Source organism: Cavia porcellus, unplaced genomic scaffold (genome assembly GCF_034190915.1).
Source record: "Cavia porcellus strain 051 isolate PalLab524CR breed Dunkin Hartley unplaced genomic scaffold, mCavPor4.1 scaffold_21, whole genome shotgun sequence".
NCBI lineage: Eukaryota > Metazoa > Chordata > Mammalia > Rodentia > Caviidae > Cavia > Cavia porcellus.
The window spans coordinates 24,051,591-24,077,273 of record NW_026947504.1 but is presented as its reverse complement, the minus strand read 5'-3'; the positions used below and the strand labels follow the sequence as shown (position 1 = coordinate 24,077,273).

Sequence of the window (25,683 nt, the reverse complement as noted above, 5' to 3'; positions counted from 1 at the left end):
CCAGCTGTCACAATGTTTCCCAGTGAAATCAGAGCAAATGAGGCTTATCTTCAGCTTATCGTCCTGTATCCTTTTCATTAAATGAGGGAATTCACACTTGCCATCTGCATCATGTTGCATGGAATGTGGATCACACTGTTGTTTCTCACATTTTCCCTGTAAGCACTATTTTCCTGTTCTGGGGACTATGGAAGCTTATGGAAAAGGGAAAGGGGGCCAGGGTAATGGTCCAGTTTGCATGCTAGGGACCCTTGTTGGGGGGCTCAGAAAATGTTACCTGAAGACACACTTCTTAGGACTTCAGAGGGAGCGGTCCCCAAGAGCAGGAATGCAGGGGAGGATTTCCTCCGAAGTCCCAGTCTGGGAGAGGTTGGTGGAGGCTTCTCAGCTGTGTGGAGGCTACTCGCTTCTGCAGAGAGCCTTGACACACACCCCAGGATGGAGACTAGAGCTGACATCACACCGGAAACCAAAAACCTGGCTCTCTGGCTACTGTCCATCCCCTGATCCACCTGTCTACCCAGGAAATCATTTACCATCCCTGTAAAATCACCTGCCCTTTCCATTTGACTCTCCCTTACAAGGAGGGTGAGAAGCTTCTAAACCGTCCTTGTGTTATGGGGTAGTCATTCTTCATTCATGGGAAGCCACTGAGCACATCATATATTTATATGTCTTTTCTTCCCAAATTTTAAAATTTTTTTAGAAACAGGTCTCATTAAATTACACAAGATAGGCTTGACCTGTAAGCTTCCTGCTTCAGCCTCCAAAAGAGCTGGGCTTACAGTCGTCACCACCACCATGCCCTGCTCACCTGTTTACAGTCAGTTTATTTCAGCAGACTCAGTCAATGAATCTCCTGGGAGGAAACAGTTTCACCTCTTGGCCCCAAGCTGGTGACAGTCATCCAGTGCTGTTCCCTCCACTCCAGCCCCCTTGTTAGTTCTGGTCCTCGACCTGTGCTAGGGAGTATTAAATCTCTGTCCTCTGTGAGTTTGGTACATTCACCTCAAGATGGCACAAAATAAGATGCCACCCCCACTCCTGAACTAATTATTATTCTGTCAAGTGAAATATTTCTTTGAATTCCAGCTCTCTAACCCTATTCACAGTTTAAGAGACAAAGCCCCTGGGTTTATTATTCCCACGGCGTGTGTATGACAGCTCATGTTGACTGAGTGGCCTCTGAAATAACTGCACTGGATTTATTAGCTGACAAACACACATGAACAGGTACGGAACAATGGCTGGTCAGCATAGCGCAGCCCATCCCTTCATCTCATTTTGAAAAAGAGTTTATAGAAGTGAATTGGCAATGTCCTAATCCAACTTTGGGAAATGGCTCTATTATCACTAACTGGGTAGAGAGAGAAACAGAGATAGAGAAAGGCGGAGACAGACAGAGAGAGAGAGAGAGAGAGAGAGAGAGAGAGAGAGAGAGAGAGAGATGTTTGAAGTTCAGATCCACCCAGGTCAGGTAAGAAAAGGACTTTGCTTTCTTGCCCCTGTGCCACCGTTCACCATTGCTAATTCTATTCTCATCTTATCTGATCATACAAGGAAGAATGACCTCACTAGTAAACCAAGACACCCCAGAAAAGTCACCAAATGCAAATGAAGTGAAAGGAGGCGCCCTCACTCACTCCCGGAGCAGGGCAGAGGCTGGGCGTTAGGAACACTTGGAATCAAAATGACCTTTTGGACTCACCGCAACTGTGTCAGGACAAATCTTCTGCCCAAGTGTTCCTACACTATCAAGAGGAAATCGCGTGACAGTAATCATGTTGCTATATTTAGTGGTGTGCACTTAGCTCATGCTTGCTACTTGCTTTGTTTAAAATACTGAATGGGCTTTGCAAACTTGGAAGGTGTGTGTACAGTGCTATTTAAAACATGACACTTGGAATGCAATTTTGGTACATTTTGTACATCTCCCAGCTTCGAGGAAAGATGAGAATAATAATACCTCTGAAGTTTCTTTGTAAATAATGTGCTGTAGCGAAGAAAAATATATCTTGTCCTCGTTTATCTCTGGGTTTGTGCCTGAGGCCTCTATAACAAAAGACAAACAAATAAGGGAAAAGCATATGTTTTATTTCTTGTAGGTTTTACAGACTGTGGATGCCTTCCTGAGAAAATGGAGCCCCAAAGAGATGGGTAACCATGGGTGTTGTTTATAGAGGTTTAGTAAAGAAGTGAAGAGCTGTCCTGGATCTGATGGCAATAAACTGGGAGAACTTGGTGAGACCTGTTTGGGCAGATTCTTTTCTCTGCCAGTGTCTCCAGGGATAAAGATGCTCTTTCCCCTGGGGACAGGATGGGGGCACTTAGGCAGGTTGTCTGACCCCCTTTGGGGTAGCCCCGAAAGTTCTTTCCCGGTTTCATGACCTGGTTCAGAGGAGAGTGAATCAAGTTTGGAAAGAACTTTTGGACTGCACCATTTTCTCAAGTTCCTTTGGTTTAAAACATTCAGTATTTGGGGTACTGCATTTGGGGGTAGCATGTTCTTAACCCCCTTAAGTGTAGTATTAAAATGAAGATTATGTGAGTTTCATTGACTCCCCCCCCCATTCTTTTTAACATTGTATCAAGTTACCAAAAGCTCTTTAAAAACACAGAGAAGAACTGGATACTGATTTGTTTTTCTTTATCACTTCAGATAAAACAAGGAAAAGAAAGCCCTGTTCTGCTGGACCAAACAATTTAGTGGACACCTCGACTTCACACAGGCTCAAGATACATTCTTTCAATTGTTTCACAGCTTTAGTTGGTTTAACCTTTTGGACTTGTCCAAACACAGCGATTCACCACCCACAGGGCTTGCTGGCCATCTGCACTGTGTCAGGTCAGAAAGCACCCAGCTCTCCTTCCTTTTTTGCTTCCATAGTTCCAAAAGCATTTCGTCAAGATAACATTGCTTTCTGTTTTGAACTGATGCGGTTGAATGTGAGAGCTATCCCTAGATGGGGGAAGAAAAACCCTTTTCTTCTCCTTTGGTTGGTTCACCTTTGAGATCCCTATAATAAAAGAGACTAAGGAAAGAAAAGCCTGCCAAACACACACCTGTAATTCCAGCACTCAGTAGGCTGAGGCAGGAGGATCTCTGACAGTTCAAGGCCAGCCTGGTTTACATAGTGAGTTCAAGGTAGTCTGAAGTATAGCAAGACCCTATCTCAATACACACACACACACACACACACACACACACACACACACATATATATATATATATATATAATACATATAATAATATATACATAATAATATATATAATACATATATATATATATATATGTGTGTGTGTATTTTTTTTTTTTTGAGGCATGTGAAGATTCGTAAGAAAATGGAGACCCAAAGAAACAGGTACGTTTATGTATATCCTTACTTAGGCTTGAGGATGTAGATGATCCAAGGACAAAGGGTATGTTGCCATGGTAATCGATTGGGAGGAATTTGGTTCACTGGGATTGTTATTGATGTTCCCAGCTCCTCAGGTGTAAGGGTCTCCCTTCCTCCAGGGCAGGGTGGGTCTGCCTCGTCTGCATTGTTCATGATTTGCTTTAGTACAAAGTCAAAAATACTTTCCTGGGGTTTATGACATGGTTCAGGGAAAAATGCGTAGGTAGTTCTGAGAGATATTCTTGTGCCTGCGGATCTCTGAGATCCCTTCTGTTGGCCACAGTGCTGGGTTCTGAGGTAGTATGTTCTGAGTCCAGTCAAAGCCACTCCACTACAAACACACACACAGATACACACACACACACACACTCCCTGCTCCAGTGGGAAACTGCCCATCATGGAGTCTTGGCCCTTTCTCCTGGCTCCACAGTGTGCCTGGCTGGCCGCATGAGAAGCTGGGCACACCTGGGCCTCCCGTGTTTTCAGCTTCTGGAGCGGTGAGCAAAACAAACCTCTCTTCTTTATTAATTACTCAGACTGAACTATTCTGTGATAGCAGCAGAACCTGGAGAAAAGTAAGCATAAACTCAAGCCTAATGAATCCCAGAGTCTGAAGGCTAGACTGCCACAGTAAATTTACTCTTCAGAAAGTGGAGCTCACAGTTCAGACCTGAAAATTACTGTCAGAGGTAAATAAAAGTCTGAATGTAAAGAAACCAGCACCCAGCCTCCCACACTGTAGGCCTCGGCTCACTCTCTTCCTTCTGGACAGAGCGGGAGGACCAGGTTGGCACCACCCCTGTTTGGTCATTCAGCAGTCTCAGGAGGCCAAGCACACACTTCATATGTCACTGCGTCCCTGCCTACAGGGCTTCAGTGCATCATAAATGCTCCAGGACATTTTCCTGAATAGAACTGATGAGAGCAGAATTAGCACTTATGCAAAACAGCCGCAGCTGATCTGAAACAAAGGCCCTGACCATGGAGCCGGGGCGGGGCGTGTTGTTTTCCTGGGGAGTCCTAGCCTTATTCCTGTGTCAGCCACGAATTCTAAAAATAATCCAAAATTTCCCCATTTCCTAAATGGGGACCCATTTAGGATCCAGAGCAATTGCTGATGCCTATTTTCTGCTAGAAAGTCAATCTCCCTTTCTAGCTCCTGGAAATATTCCCATACACCTGTGACAGGAGTCTAGGGACTTTGGTAAGCCACTGGCTGTGTGGAATTGGTGACCTCTTCCTTACTCAGCAGGTGCCCATCTGATGGTCCAGGCAATGTCCTGGGCAACACAGATGCCTGCGAGCCTGTGGGCTGAGTGCTAACCATGTTTGATATTCTCTGTTCCCCTCCTGTCTCCCCGGCTGCCTGGGCTGTCTGGCCAGGTCTCAACCGCTGCTGCTCACGTCCTTCCTGGCAGGGCGCCTGGAGATCCCTCCCTCCAGGAGGGGCCAGTCTGCAGCACTGTGGGCAGCGCGGAAGGCATCCAGGCGTCTGGTCCATGAGGTCAGTGTGTCTTTCATTCTTGCAATCATCAACCAGGGGAGCTCTTCCTCAGACCCGGGGAGAGAGAAATAGAGGTCAAAGGAGCAATTACATTTCACATTGACTCCAGAAAAGACCTGGATCACAAACTGAAAAAAGAAACGGATTCTGCCCTTGTTCTCCTCCTCTGTCCCCTTTCTGGTCCTCTTTGCTATTAACGCTGTCCTAAAACCATAACAGGTTCTAACTGGATGACGGAAGAGTGCTTTTTCTGCCTGCTGATCAGATCTTTCTCCTAGATGTTTAGCACTGTCAGCAGATTGCAAAAGAATGCAAATGAGCCGCAGGATCTATAACCAGAGACAGTAAGCAAAGGCCATTAATTATGTTTTTTAAAAATGTTAACCCTAGCAGACTGTATAACAAGCTATTGTGCTAATTTCAATCTGTAATCAGTCCCCATATTAGCATAACTTTATTTATTTAACATTAAGACAACAATTTAGAGAATATAATTTAGTTGGAAATGTCAGTAATTTTGCAGTGGCAGATTGCTGTTACAGAGCTACCTCTATTTGACCTTACAGCTGCCAGGACTAATTACTTTAATTGCATTAATTCCACTGACCATTCTGGTGTTTAATGTAGTTGCTGTTACTCTTTAAACACTGAGCCAATCAGCCTGGCTGAATTAGTAGTAAAATGGGCCAATGCTCCCTCCTACAAGTCGTTGGATTCTGTTCTGCATTGGGAGACCTCACATCATTCACAGATGAGCAGTATTCTCACTGAGACCATGCATTTTGAGGAAAACCCTCAAAGAAAAAAAAAATGTGTATTTCCAAATCGATTTTTATTGATAATTGCTGACTTGATTAAAGCACAATTAGTTCATTAATGACAAAGAAATGCTGAAGAAATGATTGTGACAATTTTAAATTAAAATTCCCTCATCGCACATTTTGGAATGAGGGCTTAGCATGAATTTTGTGTTTCCGTTTCCAACTTACAGACTGAGCACATAGCTTTCGCTAGGACTGAACTCAGACTTGAGCTTTGCTGCTGTGTCCCAGTGAAGACCTATGGTCTTGTGACTATAAAATACATATTTTCTCTTATATGGAAAGTTCTACAGAGCATTTAACAAATAATCTGCTACTAGTGATATAGGGGAACGAAACTGCCGACCTACTCTATGTCTGGTACAGGTTCATGTTCTCTAAAATCAAAGGAAGAATTTTAGTAACAACAGAGGTTAACAGCAGAAATATTTATTGAGAGAAAGAAAGCTTCTGTATGGGAGAGACAGAAGGGGTCCCGAGTGGGTTGCCAAAGATTCTGTCTTTCCTTGGGATTTTTATAGAGAAAAACCATGAGGCGAGATGGGTCTAAACTGGGAACCACTGGGAACTCGCAGTCAGATGGGCATGAGATGGGACAGAGCTATGGTCAACCAGTAAGTTTAATGGCTCAGGCAACATTGACCAAATCAGAGACAAGTGGGGAAGCGAGTCACATAGCAAGCGAGATTCTTATGGTTCAGTGACTTCCTGTAGGGGGCTGGGATGGTGACTCCTGGCTTCTCAAGGTGAGCCATACCTAATCCCTAAGAATTATACTTAAACCGTGTGGTTGCATTTATTTTGCCTTCTGTTTTGAGATCTGGCCAACAGCAAGACATGTGTGTCTCCTCCAAGGTCATCAGACATCTGGTCCTCTGTGCCGGCTTCTCCCTGTCTGACTGCCTATCGTATTCTAACTAGCTCAGCTGCCTGCACCACTAGCAGCATACCTCTTGTTGAACACCGATTCTTACGTATGCAATCATGGACTCATCTAACTCATGTAAGTATTTCATTCAGGAGGCAGTTCCTTCTTCCTGTTTTGTTTTGTTTGTTTTTTGTATTGGGGATTGAACTCATGATCTTGCGCTTGTCAGGCAGGTACTTGTGCGGCCGAGCTGTATTTCTGGCCCCTCCTTTTTAAGTATCACTTAAGCCCTAGTGAATATTTCAGGTAGCTTAAAAATGTAATTACGATTACTTTATTCAATAACTTAAGTTGCTAAAACATAGTTTTGTATAACAATGGACATGTATTTGTTTTTTCACACTTTTTCCCCTTCGGTATTAGGGATTATATCCAGGGCCTGTACACTGAATTATGTCCCTTACCTTTTAAAAAACTTTTTGAGACTAGGTCTTGAGTTGCCCAGAATGGCTTTGAGCTTGTGTTCCTCCAGCCTCCGCCTTCCAGAGTGTTTATTACAACTTCCATTCACTGAATAATAATAACAGTGAGCATATATTGAGGGGCTGCATGATCCAGACACTTGAAAAATATTTAACTTAACCCTCCAAATGATCCTGTGTAATATGCATCATTATGATGAGTGGTATTATTCGGGACCATGAATTGATGATGACTAATGCATACTTCCCTAAGTAATAAATGGAGGTTACCACCCTTGTACCACTTCCCATTAACTCTTGGGATGGGCATCCTCTCCCGCCCACTGAGACTAAACTAAAACTACTAAAGTGAAAACACTCCGGAGTAAGATCCTTCTTCGAATAAGATCATCTCCACCCTCTTGAGTCACCTGTTGCCTGCGGTGTCATTAACCTCTGAATCCTCCGCTGACCCGGAACCTTGCAGTAGCCCCTCCTATCGCTGAATACACCCATTGCACTGTACACACCCAATAAACAAGGCTGGTTTGGAGTATCTGGGGCTTTGCCCATCCTGAGGCACTGACCTCCCAGCCTGACATTATGCATTACTAAATTTGTCTCTGTTTCTTCTTTGTGCCTTGCTGTACCTTTCATAGTGGCGGTTGAGGATCCTGGCCCGGTCCCTGATATGATATCATACATAGGAGGTAGTGTAATTCACAGCCAGCCCAGGGTTCTGAAAGCTTCTTGCCCTAGTACAAATTACTGCACAGCTATGGCGGTGGTCTAACAGGGCAGAAGGCCAAAGCGGTAACGCCTGCCGCTTCCTGCTTCCTCTTCAGCCCTAACTTGGCATCTCCCCTTCCTGTTTGCACACACACAGAATTTCAGTGGGTTCCTCACACGTCATCACCATCCACCCCATGCGCCACTTCTGATCAGGTCCTAAAACCCTCTGCCTCTCTGTATCTGGTCGAAGGAGACAGCCCAGCTGCCTGGGTTGTGTGCTCTTTTCCACGTCCTCAAAAACCTGTTTTCTTTTTTGGACTTTTCTCTTCTCAACTGAATCAGAAAACTCTAACAGCTCCCAATCCCTGTACTTGCATTAGGAACCTCCAATCTTGCAATTGATGCCAGTTTATTTTAGAATTGAATGAATTTTTTCTCAGAGGCCATGTAATTCCCATTTGGACCTCAAAAACTACCCATTATTTTAAATTCTTATAGTATCGTAAGTTTCCTTTACCAGATTTAGCATCGTACCTTTACATAATTAATGAGCCAGATATCTTGCTTTAAACAGGGGGAGGAGGAATGACACTGCTCATTCACAACAGTTTTATTCTTACCTAGTTAATCCTACACAAAACAGACAGAAATGTAAAGTGAATTCCTTCAGGGTTGAGCGCTACACTCCGTCACAGTAGCTCTCCCCATGGGAGGGGCATGTGACTGGCAGGCACACCTTCTCACCATGACTTTTTTGTTTGTTTTGTTTTTTAAAACAGGGTCTCGCTATGTAGTTCACGCTGGGTCTGAATTTACTCTGAAGTCCAGGCTGGCCTCCGACTTGCAGTGACCCTCCTGCCTCGGCCTCCCAAACGCTGGGATTGCAGGAGTGCACCACCCTGCTTCTCACTATATTTTAAACCTACTCTGGCTTCCTGTTTTCATGACTGGGCCCACGGTTGCTTTTCTTTCCTTCTCCACTACCCTGATCCAGTTTGCCTTCTGCTAGAAGCATGGAATCCTTGTTTTCTCCACGCTCACCTCCGATAGCACATCCAGAGCCTTGATAGAGTCTTGGTGGTGATTTGTTCGGTCAGCCGTGCCTTCTCAGCCCCTTCCTCCCCTCACCTGTTCTCTGCACGCCCTGCACTGCCGCGCCCAATCCTGCTTCATCCTTTGGTAGAGCATCTGTGCGCATGCTCGGGCGTTCAGCTTCCAGCTCGCCCTCTGCAGGCTTTAGACCCTGCAGAAGCCAGGACCGCAGTAGGCGGCATCCACAGGGCTGCATCCTCAGGGCGCACCTTCTGTCTTCAGTTTGCAGGCTGCTGCTGGGGGGAAAGACAGGAGCAAAGCAGGCCCAAGTGAATTTATATCTCCTTTTTCTCTTCGAGGCTACATTAGCATCTCTTTAAAATGTCCCCAGCAGCTCCTTGCTCTCCTCTTTATGCACTGTAAAATTCATCTATTACCTTCCTTTATTCAACAAAATTGAGTTTACTTTTTGACGTTATTCTTTATGGCATCAATCTTCTTCATTTGAGCTATCGCATTGCTTGTTTTTGGTTACCAGTTTGATGTTTTAAACATGCTTTTAAAATGTGCGCTCGGTGGGCAGTGCACACCTGTAATCCTAGTACTCAGGAGGCTGAAAAAGGAGAACAGCTGTGAGTTCAAGGCCAGCCTGAACCACATAGTGAGACCTTGCCTCAAAACAGAAACAAAACAAAAATATCTGTACTCCAAGAAGAGTTCCCCCGACATCTACAATAGGCTAGTTTTTGTTATACGGTTGGGATTTAATTTCCTCCTTCTGGATCTATCTATATATTGTTTCAGAAAGGCCTCTGGTCCTGAGAGCAAACATATTTTCTTTGAGCTTGGAAATTTGCCCTTTTATAATCTCTCACACAAGTCAGGCACAGCTCTGCCTGGCTGGCTTCTGTTCCTGCGGGTTTTACGAAGCTCTCCTTCTGTCCCAAGGTTCTCAGGGCTTACTTGCACTAAATGTGCTCCTCTTCAGCCATCAGAATCCAGTTTGGAGTAAGTGTGTCCTTTACGGTCCAGGCTGCCACGCCTCCTGTCTCAATCATTGAGTCAGGACCTTGTCCTCAGAGGCAGGCGGGGTCTCTGTCCTGCCCGGTGGTTGTGCTCTGGTGACTGTCATGCCCCAGTGCAGGGGCAGTCTTGGGAGAAATGCCAGGCCTTCCCCTGGTGCGGGGTTCCCGGGTTCTCTTGTTACAGGCAGCTGAGCTATTTAGAAATATTATAGGCAGGGCATAACTCTTGAGGAAGCCAGAAGAGGACTAAAAGTCTGGTGACCTTGGAGGAGACACACACCTCTAGCTGTTTGGCCAGATCTCAGGACAAAAGGTAAAGCAAATGCAACCACACTCTTAAGTATAATTCTTAGGGATTAGGTATGGATCACTTTGAGAAGCCAGGAGTCACCATCCCAGCCCTCTACAGGAAGAGTCACTGATCTAAGAATGCTCGCTTGCTTGTGATTCACTTCTCCATTTGTCCCTGATTTGGTCAGTTTCATCTGAATAATTAATCTGATTGGCTGATCATAGTTCTGTCCCACCTCATGCCCATCTGCCCTGCCAGTTCCCAGTTTTCCCCACCTTGAACCTGTCTCACCTCCTCGGTTTACTCTATGAAAGTTCCTAGAAAAGACAGAGTCCTTGGCAACCCACCGGGGACCCCTTCTGTCTCTCTCAGACAGAAGCTTTCTTTTTCTCAATAAATATTTCTGCTGTTAACCTCCATTGTTCCTGAAATTCATTCTTCACTTTTAGAGAACACGAACTCGTACCGTCAGGAATTTCGTTCCCCTGTTTCGCTCTCAGCCAGATCCCGTGGATGCGTCAGCCTTGAGGGTCCAGGGCCCAGCGATGCTTCTCTAGTGGCTGGGTAGGGCCCCAGATATCACTGATGTGATAGAAAGGAGAGCAAGACGCAGCCGGCAGAGGGAAGCATGTGTGTGTGTGTGTGTGTGTGTGTGTGTGTTTGTGTGTGTGCGCGCACACTTGTAGGAACACAGCACTGCACACTGGGCACGGTGCTGAGCAGTGTGCACCTCCCAAAGTCACTGTCACACACGGGAAACTCAGCAAGATGAAAGTTGGCTCCTGGATGTCCTAGAACTCGGGTTTAAACCTAGATTTGAGAATGAGAGTAAAAGTAGCAAAAACAGAGCAAAACTAATCCACGAAATTTTAATCCAATGGAGTCCAGTGTTACAAAAGTAACGACCTTATAAAGGATATTTACAGACACGCACAAACCAGTGCCCAGGACAATCAAAGAGAATAGCTTATTTGTTTGTTCATTTGAATTTTTTTTTTTTTTTTTTGAGACAGTCTTGCTATGCAGTTCAGGCTAGTTTTGAACTCACTTTGTAGCCCAAGCTGGCCTCGAAATCAGAGTGATCCTCTTGCCTCAGCCTACCAAGTGCTGTAATTACAGGCATGTGCCATCATAATCGGCGGAGAATAGCTATTTTGTTGTACATTACTACTAATAATTTTATTTTATTATTACTATTTTTTTTAAATTGGTATGGGGGGGATCGAACTCACGACCACTTGCTTGCAAGGCAGGCACCTGTGCTCTGGAGCTAAATCCCTTAGCCCCACTACTAATAATTTTAATATATATTACTAGACTTTTACAATGACTCTGTCTTGAAAAAAATGTACCCTTTAAGTATTTTGGCTTTGCAGAATTTCTGTTTGTTCTTAGCTTTAAATTCTGTTGGCAATTTTTGAGCAAAATGGGGAGAAAAATTATTAACATCATACTGATACTCACCGAATTTGAGATCCTTAAAGGAACCCTTCTCGGTCCAATCCTGTCAGCTAAACAAATAAATGTTTTCTGAAAATGCAGCTTCTGGATGCTAATGGAAATATTGATTTTTCCCTGTCTTTCCTTTTGATAGCGCCTGTTTGCCTTGCTGCCCCCTCATCTCCATGCTGAGCTCTGCTCTCCTAAGTGCAAGTGTCCGAGGAAATGTCCAAACCGAGGTGACTAAGTGGGTGTCAAGCCAGTTGGAGAAACGGGAAAGACGTTACTAATGGCACAGGTCTTCCGAGTCAATGGACCCTGTCTCTTCTGATTTCATTATCAATTCACCATGGGAACCTGGCAGTGTGCTCAGTCAAATTCAAAAGCTCAAAAACAAAAAAGGGAGGAAAATCCAATTTCAGAGTCAGGTGAAAACATCGTAACTCAGAGAAAATCTTTGCTATTGATTTATAGCTACAGACTCTTGTCCAAAGATTTCCTCTTTAAATTAAGCATGATTTCCCATTCTGAAATTAATAATCCAAAAGCTGCACACAGTAACAAAAGACACTGATCCTTGTATTCACCTGGGAAGTGTGGGTGAGTGGGTGGCTCGCCTGTGTCCTTCGGTGGCTGGGGTTCAGGAGGCCAGGGAGTCCTGAGGAGTCTCGGCTGCCTGGGAGGGGTCCAGTGCCCAAGAGGCTGTACATTAGGGGTGGAACATCCTGTTTGCTGAGGCTTCTTAATGTGCGATCTAATTGCTCCCTGACACACAGATTGCTTTGGGGCAGCGTTTCTCCCCTCCACAGTTTGGAGACTTAAATTTGCCTGTGGAAGAGGATACACAGACTTCCTGTGAAATGAGCTTGGGCGGTCTGAGGCCCCAGCATGGCTCTCCTCAGTTCTAGAGGAAGCCAGGGTTTGCCAGGCAGTGACTTCAGACAAAACACTGAAACCAGGAAAAAGGAAACATTTATTTGTGGGGAATAGAAAATAGACACGAAGAGGAAACTGAAGTAGATAGATAAATAGGGTCATTTTGTTACTGAGTATTTTTGTTTACCGTATGTTGTAAATCTTTTTGTAGGAAATAAGTCTCTTTGAAATATTTAAATTATAGAAAAAAAGGGCATGTTTTCTTACAGAAAAAACAAAAAAACTAAGCCTTCCCAAAATTCCCTTAGGGAACAAACAAAAAGAAGAAAGAGGAAGAGAAACTTACATTACTTGTTAAATATCTGCCTATTTTTACTAAGTTGATTGTATCAAAATATTGGAATCTCCTGGGGGAGGTTGTATATGCCTGTCATCTCAGAGTTGGGGAGGCTGAGGCAGGAGGATAGTCGTGAGTTCAAAGCCAGCCTAGGAAACATATTGAGTTCAAGGCTACTCTGAACTTATATAGTGAAGCCTTGTCTTAAAAAATATATAAATAAGTAAAAATTAAAAATTGGAATCCATTGCAGCAATCTCTTAACACGTTTTTGTGATAAGCCCAGGCTTTTAATTGTTCTACACATTAAAGAAATTTAAATTTGAAAAGGCATGCTCCAACAGACTTCTGTTCATCTGCCATTATGATACTTTTTTGTTTGGTTGTTTTTGTTTTTGTGTTTGAGACAGGGTCTCATTACGTAGTTCAGGCTGGCCTTGAACCCACTGCATAGCCTAGGGTGGCCTCAAACTCATGGCAATCCTCCTACTTCAGCCTCCCAAGTGTTGGTGTTACAGGCATGCACCACCACATCCAACTTTTTGTTTGCTTTGAATAGGTTGCTGGGGTCTCTTTCCTGCTAGCTCCACTTTGTCCTGGAATCACACACTGGGTAGTCCCTGCAGGGTCTCTAAAACAGCGAAGGCACGTAGTGGACGGTATCTGGTGATGCACAGTGCATTACACAGTGTCACTATGTTAATTAACTGTCACGAATTAGATGAGATAACATACAGTTCCAACCTGTGATGAATCATAACAGGAATTCAACACATGATAGTTCACTGTCCTTTTTTCTTTATTTTTTAAAGCAGTGTCGAATTTAAACATCAACTTTTTCCTAATAAAATTATGTATACTATAGAACTTGACTTGCTATAAAATAGGCTTAAGAATGATCCTATTTGGTGTATTTAGAAACTGAAGGCCCAGGTGGATGGGTAGGAAGAGAAAAAAACTCGGAAGCACAAATTTGTCTTCCTTTCTGTCTGGGGTTGGTGGTGAAATGGTCTTTGGAAAATGTTTCTCTCCTTTCATCTACCTTCCCAGGATTTAGGATTAATTTGGATCTTCTGTTCATTTTGAATGAACCAATAGCCTTTTAGCCAAAGTGGAAGCTGCACTTAACTTAAAGGAGCAGTAGGAAACCAGGAGCCAATTATTTACAGCAGGCTTCCTCAGACTCAGTCACTTGTGACATTCTAAGAGCTCTTCTCCTGGAGAAGTATCTAGGACTCACATATTGCAGACAGACACATCCTTTCCCCAAGGGGTAAAGAAACATCTCTCCCAGGGCTATGAAGATTGGAAGCCCAGCCTTCCCAGAAGAAAGGGTTATGTAGATACTTAGGCATCCTTGAGTATCTATGATTTTGAGATTAGTTCCAGGACCCCTCTGGGTGCTGGAGACCCTTTTATAAGTGGGCATAGTATTTGCATTTTCCCTAAGTATAGCCTCCTGCACACTTTACCTATAAAATTACTTGTAACACCAAATACAAAGTATGTAAAGAATTGTTATTTTGTAGGCAAGAGAAAGAAGTCTGCATGATTTAGTAAAAATGTAACCATTACAGGCCTGAGTACCTAATATATATTAGGTACAATGAACTTTATTTTTGTCTCATTGCTGAGACAAAGTACCTGACACTCAGAATGAAGGAAGGAAAGGCTTATTTAGCTCACAGTTTGTGGAGGTTTCAGTCCATCGTCAGCTGGCTCCAAGGCAGGTTGGCACAAGCAACAGGTCAAGGTTGCAGAAGACAGCAAAAGCAGCAGGAGCAAAAGGAGGGCACAGCAAACCTCTTTTCCTCCCTTATGTTGTAAGCAGGCCACCAGCCCTCCTGTCTTCCTGTGGTGTGGAACTCACACTATCTCAAAGACCTCCTCTTGCACAGATAAAGATATTTACAAAGTAAGGACCCTGGTCCCCCACTGAGTCACTTAGTTAAACTTCTAAACTTCTTAAGTTGACCCAATGAGCAACATCCTACAGTTGTAAGGGCAAGTCCTCTACACCCCAGGTTGTGGAAATGCACTGCTAAGTTACTTAGTTCAGCTTCTGAACCTCTCAGATTGACACAATGTATCAGCCATTACTCAGTGCAATGTTTTCCCCAGTAGTTCTTACCCAAGGTTGAGCTGACTCGAAGTGGAAGGCCTCTGCACAGAAGCGACAGTTGGCAGCAAAAAGATTTTTGATCCCTCAAACGATATAGAAAGACAATCTACTCTGAGACTGTCATTATGCATTCACAACAAAGTTCACTCCTATAGTACCAAATGCTGTGGGGATTCCTTTGTAACAGCAAGCCAGATCTCATTTGTAAGGTGGAAGACACCAGCTGAACTTCCTTTAATCCACTTCAGTTCTCTCTGACCTGGACAGTGCCAAATCCGACAGGTTGTGGCTCGTTTCTCAACACTACTCTGGTCCCTGCACAGCCTTCAATGCCAGCTACAAGCCTGAGGCTCTTCTCACTTGGGCTCCTTCCTGGCAGCCTCTACTTTCTGTTCCTGTGGTTTGCACAAGCAGACCACAGAACTAGGGGAAGCACATTGACATATTCCTGAGTTTTTGTGGAGACTTCATTCATAGGCGTGATCTCTGCGTGGACGATTGCACTGAACTGTAAACGGATAGAAAGTATATGATCTAATGCTAATAGAGTAGGAAAACTCGGTGGGCCTCTCAGTTCTAATTGTCTTGGCCTCTCCTCTCTCATAGCCATGGAAAAGAATTCTTCTGAAATAGGGGTCTTGTCACCAGAGATTTTATGGAAAGCGTTAAGACAAAAGGTGGACGAAGATTAGTTTCTATGACCTTCTTTGAAGAAGAGGAATTCTAGTTTCTAAGGCCTGCCTTGTGGAAGGATTTTCACCAGTAGGTATGAGAATAAATGTGTTTTCTTAGCATGTCACAGTCCCTTAGGACAACCTGTGACACCAGGCTCATGGGAGGAAATGATTCCCGTTAATGGATACAGAAAGTATCTGCCCGACTATTGATGTGCAAGCTTAAAAAATACCCAATGTGACAAATGAATAAAACTGCCATGCCAGCACGAGGTCTGGCTTATTCTTGTGGAAATGACCATCAAGCTGTCATGAATTCCCTTTATGGTTGATTTCCTTCAGACCACAGACAGCTCTGAAAGAACAAGAAACGATGTTCCTCTGTGAAAAACAATGTCTACCCTTTTAACGATCTCAAATGCATCTTTCTCCATTAGCCTTCTAATCTTTTTAAATTGTTAGTGAGCCTTAAACACCAGGTTAGTGATTCCTGTTCCTTGCAAAGAGGAGCAAGGTCTCTGTCCCCTGGACAGCAGCTGTGGAAAGTACACCTGCAAAGACACTTCAGAGTCCGCAGCCCACCTCACTCGAGTCTGTCTCTGAGTGTGTGCCTGCAGACAGCCAGCTCAGCCTGCAGGGTAGACAGCCCAGCAGCCCTCTGAGGAGTCTTCTCTTGGTCCTTAAAGTGCTCTGGTTGGGGCAGAGATTCAACAAAGAGGTCCAGCTGGGTGAAACCCTATTCCATCTCCAGTATCCAAAAATCAAATGAGCAAACAACTAAACATAAACAAGTCAGCTACCTTTCTTTATTTCAATCAATGGAGCCTTACCAAAACTGTGCTCTGTACGGCAGCCATCAAAAGAACCTGCATCTGGTGTCTGCTCCGACCCCGCCATTGGCACACAGGCCACATGGGCGAAGATGACACCATGTGATTGTGAACACTTTTGCCTCTAGAGCAGTGGGGGTGAACACTACAGTGCACACGCCAAGTCATCCCTGCCAAGGTGCACACATTTTCCACAGGCACACAACAGTGGAGATCACACCCACTGTGCAAAAGCATGCCAGACGCAGACTTTTACCTTTGCATCAGAAGCTGTTTATATTGTTGATGGCCCTGTTATTGTGTTTTTCTCTGAAGACAAAAGATGATAATGTATGAGCTGTCTTTTCTAAACTCAAACCTCAGTATTCAGATTCCATTACAATGCTGGCCCTTTGTGGTGAATGAGCGGGTTCAGAGTCATAGTTTGGGCTCTTGCTCTCTGAAAGGTTCACCATCCCTGCTCTAGAATACCCAAGGCAAAGCTTGATATCTGACCATGTAAGTTAATAGTTTCTTAGTCCTGTTGCATTTTAAAAACATAAAAGAAGAAGAAAGGATGGTGAGAGTAGAGAATCACATATATACATGATTGTTAAGAAAATTTAGACTGTACAAAGAAGCAGTTTTCCTGTTCCCAACTTCGTCTCACCTAGAACTAAAATATTACATGGAGACGCTCAGAGCTCACCGCATCCCCACCTATGGAGCTGCGCACAGGTGCATTTTTAATAAGCTCCCTAAGGTGACCCTGTCACCCTGCTGGGTGATGAACCACTGATCTTGGTGGTTCCTGGGACCTCCCCTGTAGGCTGTCCCTGTGTAACCCACAGACTGGGTACGCGCTGACCACCACTGATTCTAGACTAGGAAACACTAACTGTGTATACTTGCTAGAGGGAGGAGGTTTGTATGATAGATGATCTTTGATTCAACAGTGATTTTTCTAACAGTGATTTGTTCTTGTTTTTATTTTACTTTGTGTATGTATTCTGGAGACAGAATTTCACTACGCAGTCCAGGCTGGTATTAAACTCGCCATGTAGCCCAGGCTGTCCTCAAACTCAAGGCGATCCTCCTGCCTCACCTCCCAAGTGCTGGGATTTACAGGCATGCATCACCGCCCTAGCTCGTTCAACTTTATAATGGTATAACAGCAACAGGCACTCAGTAGCGACCAGATCTGCAGTTTTCTTCCTGGCCTCTCACTCTCTCTCTTTCTCTTCTTCTCTCCTTTTTGTTGTCAGAGATGGAACCCATGACTGGCATTGGCTGGGTAAGTGCTCTACCACTGAATCAGAGCTGCAGCCGCCGTGCTTGCCTTCTGAATTGTGATCTTTTCCAGGGAATGCTCTCGTGTGTGATGCTGGGCAGCAGGAGCAGTGGCAGGGAGTCTCAACCATCCAAAGGGTCCGATAATCAAGCAACAGACTACACTCTACTAGCGTACTGCACCCATGAATTACCTAAGACATGCAGTGCATGAAAGTGAAGTTTGTGTTAGATGATTTTGTCTGAATTTTGGTATTGAGCACATAAGATCTGGTATATTAGAAGCATTCTGAACATACCATATTTTCATCTCACAACAGGCTCCTTGGGATATAATTCCACTGTGAGTCAAGGAACATTTGTACTTACTTCAGAAGCAGTGTGGCACAGCTAACAGACAAAACAATCATATGACCTCAGACTCAAGAAAAGTATCTAGATCTTAATTTATCAGTATGGCACTGTGGTGGTTCCCACATTTGAGGAACTAGAGAATTTAGCAAAATGACATTTGCAAAGTTTACTCATTCATATTTTATAGTATGAAAAGATAATGACTTACTTATTAAGAGATTGATGGATCCATTCATACACTTTTCTTCTTAATGGAACCTAACTTTATACTAATACCTGCCCCAGCCCTTCAGTCCAGTTTCTTAAGGGAAGCTGATACTCACACAGCTGGTGGGCGATCCTGACAGTTTGGGGATAAGCTGTTCTCTTCTCAGAAAGGGATCTGTGACCAATTCTAGTTAATATAAGGTGCAGACAGATTTGTGGGTGTTTCTCAACTATGAGAATCCAATTTCTCCCTCCTACCAAATCTGAACAAGTCATCCTCTTAAACCTGAGGGCCGTGGCAGCCGTCCTGCAGGCAGCCTGGGGTGAGCCTCATTACTGGGGTGACCCTCAGCAGAGTGGGAAGAGAAGAAGAATGCAGACGCATGCGACCGAGCTTCCACTTCCAACAGGCTGAAGTTCTCAATCTGTCGCCACTTTCTGATATATGAGCCAATAAATCTATTATTTAAGCAATTCTGAGCTGAGTTTTCTGTTACTTAAAGCAGAAATCCATCTAAATAATCCATCTTCTTTGAGTCTAAATCCCTCACTCAAGATCTTAATTTATTCTCTGGACTCAGGCATCTTTTATTAACATTTTGGCCATTTACTTTGTCTTTCTTTATTTTACTTTTTCAACTTTATGGCCCTCAGGTAACTTAGTGATTATGAATTTATCATTTTTATCGTTGCTTCTTTGTCTCTCCTTGGCCTATCACACACTGGTATTTAGAAGCGTTGAAGTGCATTATAGTACACACACCAGAGCTCTAATTCACAGGATGGGATACTTTGCCCATCCACAAGGGGAGAGGAAGCCTAAATGCAGGTAAGCACCCTTTTTAGAAATTAAGAGCTGTCTCTAAAGGCCATTATCTATGTCCTTTCCCTAGCTTTTACTGAGTAATGGAACAAGAAATGGATTTCCCATGGACTGTAAAACTTTTTTTTGTACTAGGGATCGAACTCATGACCCCGCACTTGCCAGGCAGGCGCTTATGCTGCTTGGCTGAAACCCTTGCCACTTTTTTTTTTTTTAATCTTGGGAAATTGATTTTATAGGAACTCAGGGAAAGGAAGAAGGAAGGAAAGAATCAATTTTTTTCTAGTCTTATGTCCCAGGGTGCTGTCATACATAATTTTGGTTAAGCCTTACTAACAGCCTATGAGGCAGATTATTATTATTATTTTTTTTTCTTTGTCTTTTTCATTTTTATCGGTACCAGGGATCAAACTCACGACTGCCTGATTGCAAGGCAGGCACTTATGCCGCTGAGCTAAATCCCCAGCCCAGAGGCAGATTATTTTTAAGCCCACTTTACATTTGGGACAACCAAAGTTTAAGGAAGTAGTTTTCTCAAGGCCACTCAAGAGCATGTCAGAACGCAATTCACACCAAGGCCTGCATGTCAGAACGCAATTCACACCAAGGCGTAAGTGACTCCAAATCACTATGTCCGCTACCACTCCCTCACTGCAACCCATTATCCCCGCCCCTGGTGAGTCTGTGGAGCCTTTGCCTTCCCTTAGGAGGTCTCCCTGGTGAGCAGGTGGGCAGTATCTTGCCTGAAGCCTCTGGGCTTCTCGATGTTCATGGCTTCCATCCCTGGGTATCTCCAGCTCCTCTCTGGGGATCCAGAGGGATCAGTGACCACGTCCCTCTTCCAGCTGACTATGGGAAACTCAAGATGACACAGGAGAGAGCTGGTTCCCGTCTCATATTTCCCTAGCTAGATTTTCCTACTATATTTCAGTGCCTCGTGTGCACAGGATGTGAAATTATAGCCCAGTTTTAGCCGCCAAGGGGTGGTCTTGTGGATCAGTGTAACTTACTGTGTTGTTTCTGATCCACTCTTCTGTTTCTGTGCTGCATATTTCCTGTTTTCTCTTTGGCAGTCTGCCCCGGCTCTTGGTGGAAAGTGACAGAGAGTCCACATACACAGGCATGGTTCTCTCGGACATGTCAAGCTTTGGCAAACAGACTGCACTCAGGTCAGTGTTATCCCCAAACACTGTGATAATACACAGGAGTAGATGGAAAGAAATCTTCATGAGGAGGCAAGAAAGAAGGAGAGAAGGTAGGAAGACTGGATTGGCTGACCTGATCAAACTGCTGACACGACTTTCACCAATCATGTGTGCGTAGATGGTTTGAGTCAGTGACGTCTGCATCAGTGCTGCTGATAAGCTATCTGGTATGCAGCGACCTGAATTCTCCTCTGGAGTGGCTGCATGCAGCCATTTACTGTGCCCACTGAGTTGATGGTGCCCTGCTCCTTACCTCCTACCATCCCCACGTAGTTTGAAGGAGACCACATATTTCAACATTTTTCGAATGCCTCTTATATGCCAGGAATTTTTACATTTATGATTTCATTTGTTCATCACAAAAGCTCCTCCTTGGGAGGATGTGATGGTCACCCCAGTGCTGGAGAGGCCAAGAGAGGCTGAGGTGGGAGGGTCACAGCTCCTAGCTGTCTTGGGCTACATACATAGGGAGACTTTATCTCAAAACAAAGCAAAGCAAAACAAACCTCCCTCCCCAAACGTTCAAAACCAAACAGACACATGAAACCTTAGCAGTGGAGAGGGGTGAAAGTGACTTTCTCTGCTTTTTCCAATGATGCAGAATCTCCGAAGGATTCAGTGAACTCCCTCATTGTCTCTAAAGAGTGTCTAACTGGAGACATAGTCTTGTGCCAGGCCTATGCATGCTTCACCGTATTTAGTCTACATGACATGCGTAGGACTCAAGGCTCCAGAGGCCAGGTGTCTGAGATCAGGGTGTCCCAGCTGGCTGAAGGGAGACCTCTGCACTGTGTATTGTGGCTGATCAAAGCCCCTACTGTTCCTCAACATTTTGCAACATAGTAGATCCAGCCTTGGTGTTTGTGTTCCCTTCTTCCCTGGGTCTCTGTCCTTTTCTGTCTCTTAAAGCCAAGGTGCTCCTGAGAGGGAAAACAAAGACTTCCTATTGAAGGCTTGCAACTGATCAAGGCATGTAAGACAAGCTTGGATTGTATTTGTAAAGCTGTAAAAAGAATTTTATCAGTTAGTGGTGCTGTGCACACCTATGATCCCAGCACTGAGGAGGCTGAGGCAGGAGGATCACCATGTGTCCAAAGCCAGCCCGGGTTATGTAATGAAACTCTGTCTCAAAAAACCCAAGACAAAACAGAATTGTAGCTGGGCATGATGGTGCATGCCTATAATTCTAGCACTTGGGAGGCTGAGACAGGAGGATCCTTTGAAGTTTGAGACCAGTCTGGGTTAAAGAGTGAGCTCAAGGCCAGCCTGAACTGCATAGAGAGACCCTATCTCAAACAGACAACAAACAAAGAAAAATCTGACTTCAACAAAAATCTCCAGAAACACACACACACACACACACACACACACACACACACAAGGGCTAAAAATGTATGGCTATCCATAATCCAGCAATCCCACTGTCGAGTGTATTTCCAAAGGAACTAAAATTGGACAGGGAATCTACACTCCACGTTATCTCTGCACTACCTGCAATAGCCCGAGTGTGGAACGCACCTAGGTGTCCATCAGCAGACGAAGGGGTGGAGAGGTGTGGTATAAATATACCTATGGAGTACTCCTCAGTAATAATGGAAGATGAAACCCTGTCACTGATGACAGCAGGGACTGACTGGAGATAATCGCGTTATGTGAAACAAACCAGGTACCGAGACACAAACGCTACCTGCTCTCATTTATATGTGCAACCTAAAAAAACTGCTGTCATGGAAGTGGAGCATTGGTTACCGTAAGACAGGAGTGTGGAGGAGGGCGTGGGAGTTGTTGATAAGGGTAGTAAGTTTCAGGTAGACGGGAGGAGGAGGCTCCGAGGTCTGCCGCACAGCAGCGTGACTGTCGCTGATAACAATGCATTAGCAACTTCATAACAACCCAGTAAACTTCAAATATCTCACCAAAAGAAATGACAGGACTCGAGACGCTGGAATGTTAATTAGCTTCATTTAATCAGCCCCTTGTAAGCAAGTATCAAAATATCACCTTGTGCCCTTAAACATCTATAATTAAAATTGATCAAACAAAACTAATATTTAAGAAGTTTTTAAAAATCAAAGTGGCTTCTAAGAAGAACATGAACAATTTATCTTTATGTCTCCTTGTGAGGGTAAGAGGGAAAATGTGTTTTTCCTTAGGACTGTTTGCCACCAGAGAGAATAAAATGTCTATTAAAAGCTTGATTTTATCCAAGTGACATTGTGTCTGAGAGTTTATCTTGTCCATTGCACATTTATTCTCCTGCTGTGGTTTGGCCCAAGACTCAGTGGAGAATTTTCAGTACTTTGTGAAGTCCTAGTGTTCCAAGAAGGTGCTGAATTGTTTCCCTCACAGCAGGCTTAGAGAGTGAAAAATGGAGAGCTTCTCCCATTTTCAGACATAATCTTGGCAGCCTGTTTGAGGAACATAAACCAAATGTCAGGACACTTACAGAAGGACACCGCCATAGCCAGGCGAGGGGCGTCTCGAGGAACTGATGGGTCTAGCACAGAGATGTGGCCACCACTGGAGGCCGATGCAGCGATACTGGGTCTGGGTCCATCCCGCCGCACTTGCTTCTGACGACCTGGTGAGGCAAGAGGAGAAAGCTAGCTTCTGCCCTTTTCTTCTGCACAGCATGGGCTGTATCACAAAGTCCTCCTCCACACCATGGTTACCGATTTCCAGAGAGCTCAGGAGAGGGGACCGGGAGGGAAGGCTTAGCTCCCACCTCGCCCCCTTCTCCAGACAGCTTCATCACAACCTGGCCATCTGTCTGGCTGCTCCAAGTCCGCCTGTGCTAAGTACTGATGCTTCCTTTTGGCACAGATGCTAAAGATGGGGGATTAAATGCTGCTGTTTAATAATTTATGCCATTAAAAATCTATCTCTTCTGTTGGAAACTGGGCTATGGCGTAGCGGCTGATGTGCTGGTGCCCTGGGACACCGGAGCACTGTGTTTGAGATACAAGTACTCTAAACTTCCCAAGACATAGCAATTGTAGTTTTCATAAACCCAGCCATATGTTCGAATATGCAGTTAGTTACATTTGTATATAAACGTTGGCAGTTAATTTTTTTCAAAGAAATTAAAAGTGTGGATTCTTTAATACCCTTCTGAATATTTTTACTTGTGAAATCCCTGTGCCTTTATCATGTGTGTAATATCACACTTCTGCAGAATTATACAAGATAATGCCTGTTTGGGAATTATTTTTTGTATCTCAGATCACACTGTATAGTCACGAAATGTTTACATTTGAGGAATTTGCATGAGAGATATTTGTTTTATTTTTTTCAACTTCTCTGTAATTCAGAAATTATGTCAACATTAGGAGCTGGGGATTTAGCTCAGTGGCATAAACACCTGCCTGGCAAGTGCAAGGTTATGAGTTTGATCCTTGGTACCAAAAAAAAAAAAAAAAAAAGAAAGAAAAAGACTTAAACATAGAACATTTTTGAAAGTGGTATTACATATGTGAGCCAGCTGGATATACTTGTAAAATATGCGAGCCAGAATGGTGGTGCGTGCTTGTAATCACAGCACTTGGGAGGCTTAAACAGGAGGAATGCTCTAAGTCCGAGACTAGCCTGGGCTACATAGTAAGCTCAAGGTAAATCTGAGCTACATAATGATATTCTGTTTCAAAAACAAAAAACTAAAACAGCCAAACAAGAAACTCCTAAGGGTTGGGAATATAGCTCAGTGGTAGAACATTTGTTTAGCATACACAAAGGCCCTGGGTTCAATCCCCAGTCCCACAATAAACAAATAAACTGAATTTCCTCTTTTTACTGACAAAAGCATTCACTAAAACAAATCCATCTTTTCAGATACAGAGAACCAGGAGTTCCTAGGTTTATTCCTACCACCTATAAAAACATACAGAAACAGACCTATTTGTTGTGTGTGTGGCTAACAAGGTCATAGACTGTTCAGCCGTGGGAGAAAGCTCGGTTAAGACCATGATGATCTTTTGAAAGACTGTAATTTATCTCCATCTGAAGGACATTATCTTAGTTCTTCAGCGATCCCAGGGAGCAAGGTTGACAAATATTCAGTGATGAATTTTTGAAAGCTGCAGTCAGATGTTGCTCTCTTAAGTCCTCTAAAGAACTGTCAAAAGGCAATGAAATAAAAATTGTCAAATTTGCACACAGACTTGCATAATGGCTGTTATCCAAGAAAGTGGTTTATGATTCATGCAGTTACTACCTTAACTTCAGCAATTTCTGCTTCGCTTTAGATTGAAGACAATCTGTTCCCACTGCTCACGTGGGAGAGATTACCACGAAAGGCTGGTGTTTGCCTGAAACGGGAAGCTATGACATAGTCTGCTGAGAGGGGATTTGTACTTTCTCAGCAGTCCAAAGCTTTTGCTAATGGTCAGCATTATTGACCATCTTCTTACCAAGCTTATTTGATTTAAATGCGGACTTTCTTGTCTACGAAGAGTTCTGAATATTTCAAATGAGTTTTGAAATTAATTTTTAAGAAAGCAGGAGGAGAAGGAATTAACATTAAGAGTCATCTTGTTGGTTGTAATTCTGCTTGGTAAAGGGGTTGTTTTCAAAGAATCCTCCCAATGCTTATGAGGTAGATATAACATATCTTACAGATGAGCACCTCAGAGCATGGACAGGGAAATGTGCAGCACTGATTCACATCCTGAAGTTATGGGAGTTGACTGGGAAAATATTCACCCAAAGCCCTAACTTGCCACCCTACAGTTCATGCTCGCAACTCTTTGTCAAAAGGTTTGCATAACCTTTTCCTAGGCGTTTGCTCAAGGGAGTGACTCCCCAGCGCCCGGTATCCTGGGACCTGTTTCTTTGAGGAGGAACGTTGCTATGCAGTACCAGGCAGTAACTGGGAGCTCTATTTTCCAGGAAGGTAAATAAAGTGGGAGGAAGCCAGAGAAAAGAAGCCACTAGGTCACTGTCAGTGTCTTGCATATCTGGAATATATAGATTCACTAACTTTCACACAGCACCTGTAATGTAGCTTCTTGACACAGTTCTACTTGGGAACAGTGACTAGAGTTTGAGGTTCAGTAAGGATGGTGCCAGGGACATCCAGGTCAATTTTCTGTAAAAGCAGAGTGCTGTGTTATTTTTGTGGTGCCATAAGTCAAACCCAGGGCCGGACACATACTAGGCAAGTAGGCTCACTGGGCTACATCCCCAGTCCTCTGTACCTTATTTTTGACAATTGTTATTTATTTATTTGTTTGTTCATTTGTTTGTTGAGACAGTATCTTGCTTTGTAGCTCAGGCTGGCCTTGAACTCAGTTTGTAGCCCAGGCTGGCCCTGAACTCGTAGCGATTCTCCTGCCTCAGCCTCTTGAATACTAGGATTCCAGGCATGCACTACCATGTTCCAAAGAGTTGTCGTTTAGCTACGTACAAAACCTATCA

The 25,683-nt window shown here is 43.9% G+C and overlaps 1 long non-coding RNA gene across 2 annotated transcripts; it reads left to right on the top strand.

Annotated features, from left to right (window-relative positions):
- The first annotated feature begins 4,665 nt into the window (after positions 1-4,665).
- On the top strand, positions 4,666-13,614 carry LOC134471938 (uncharacterized). Of its 2 annotated transcripts, none has more exons than XR_010041694.1 (3): positions 4,666-4,903; positions 6,580-6,727; positions 11,729-13,614. It is a non-coding gene; the product is annotated as an uncharacterized LOC134471938 (long non-coding RNA). The 2 variants fall into 2 exon arrangements; XR_010041695.1 differs by lacking the exon at positions 11,729-13,614 and adding an exon at positions 8,565-10,748.
- The last annotated feature ends 12,069 nt before the right edge of the window (positions 13,615-25,683 follow it).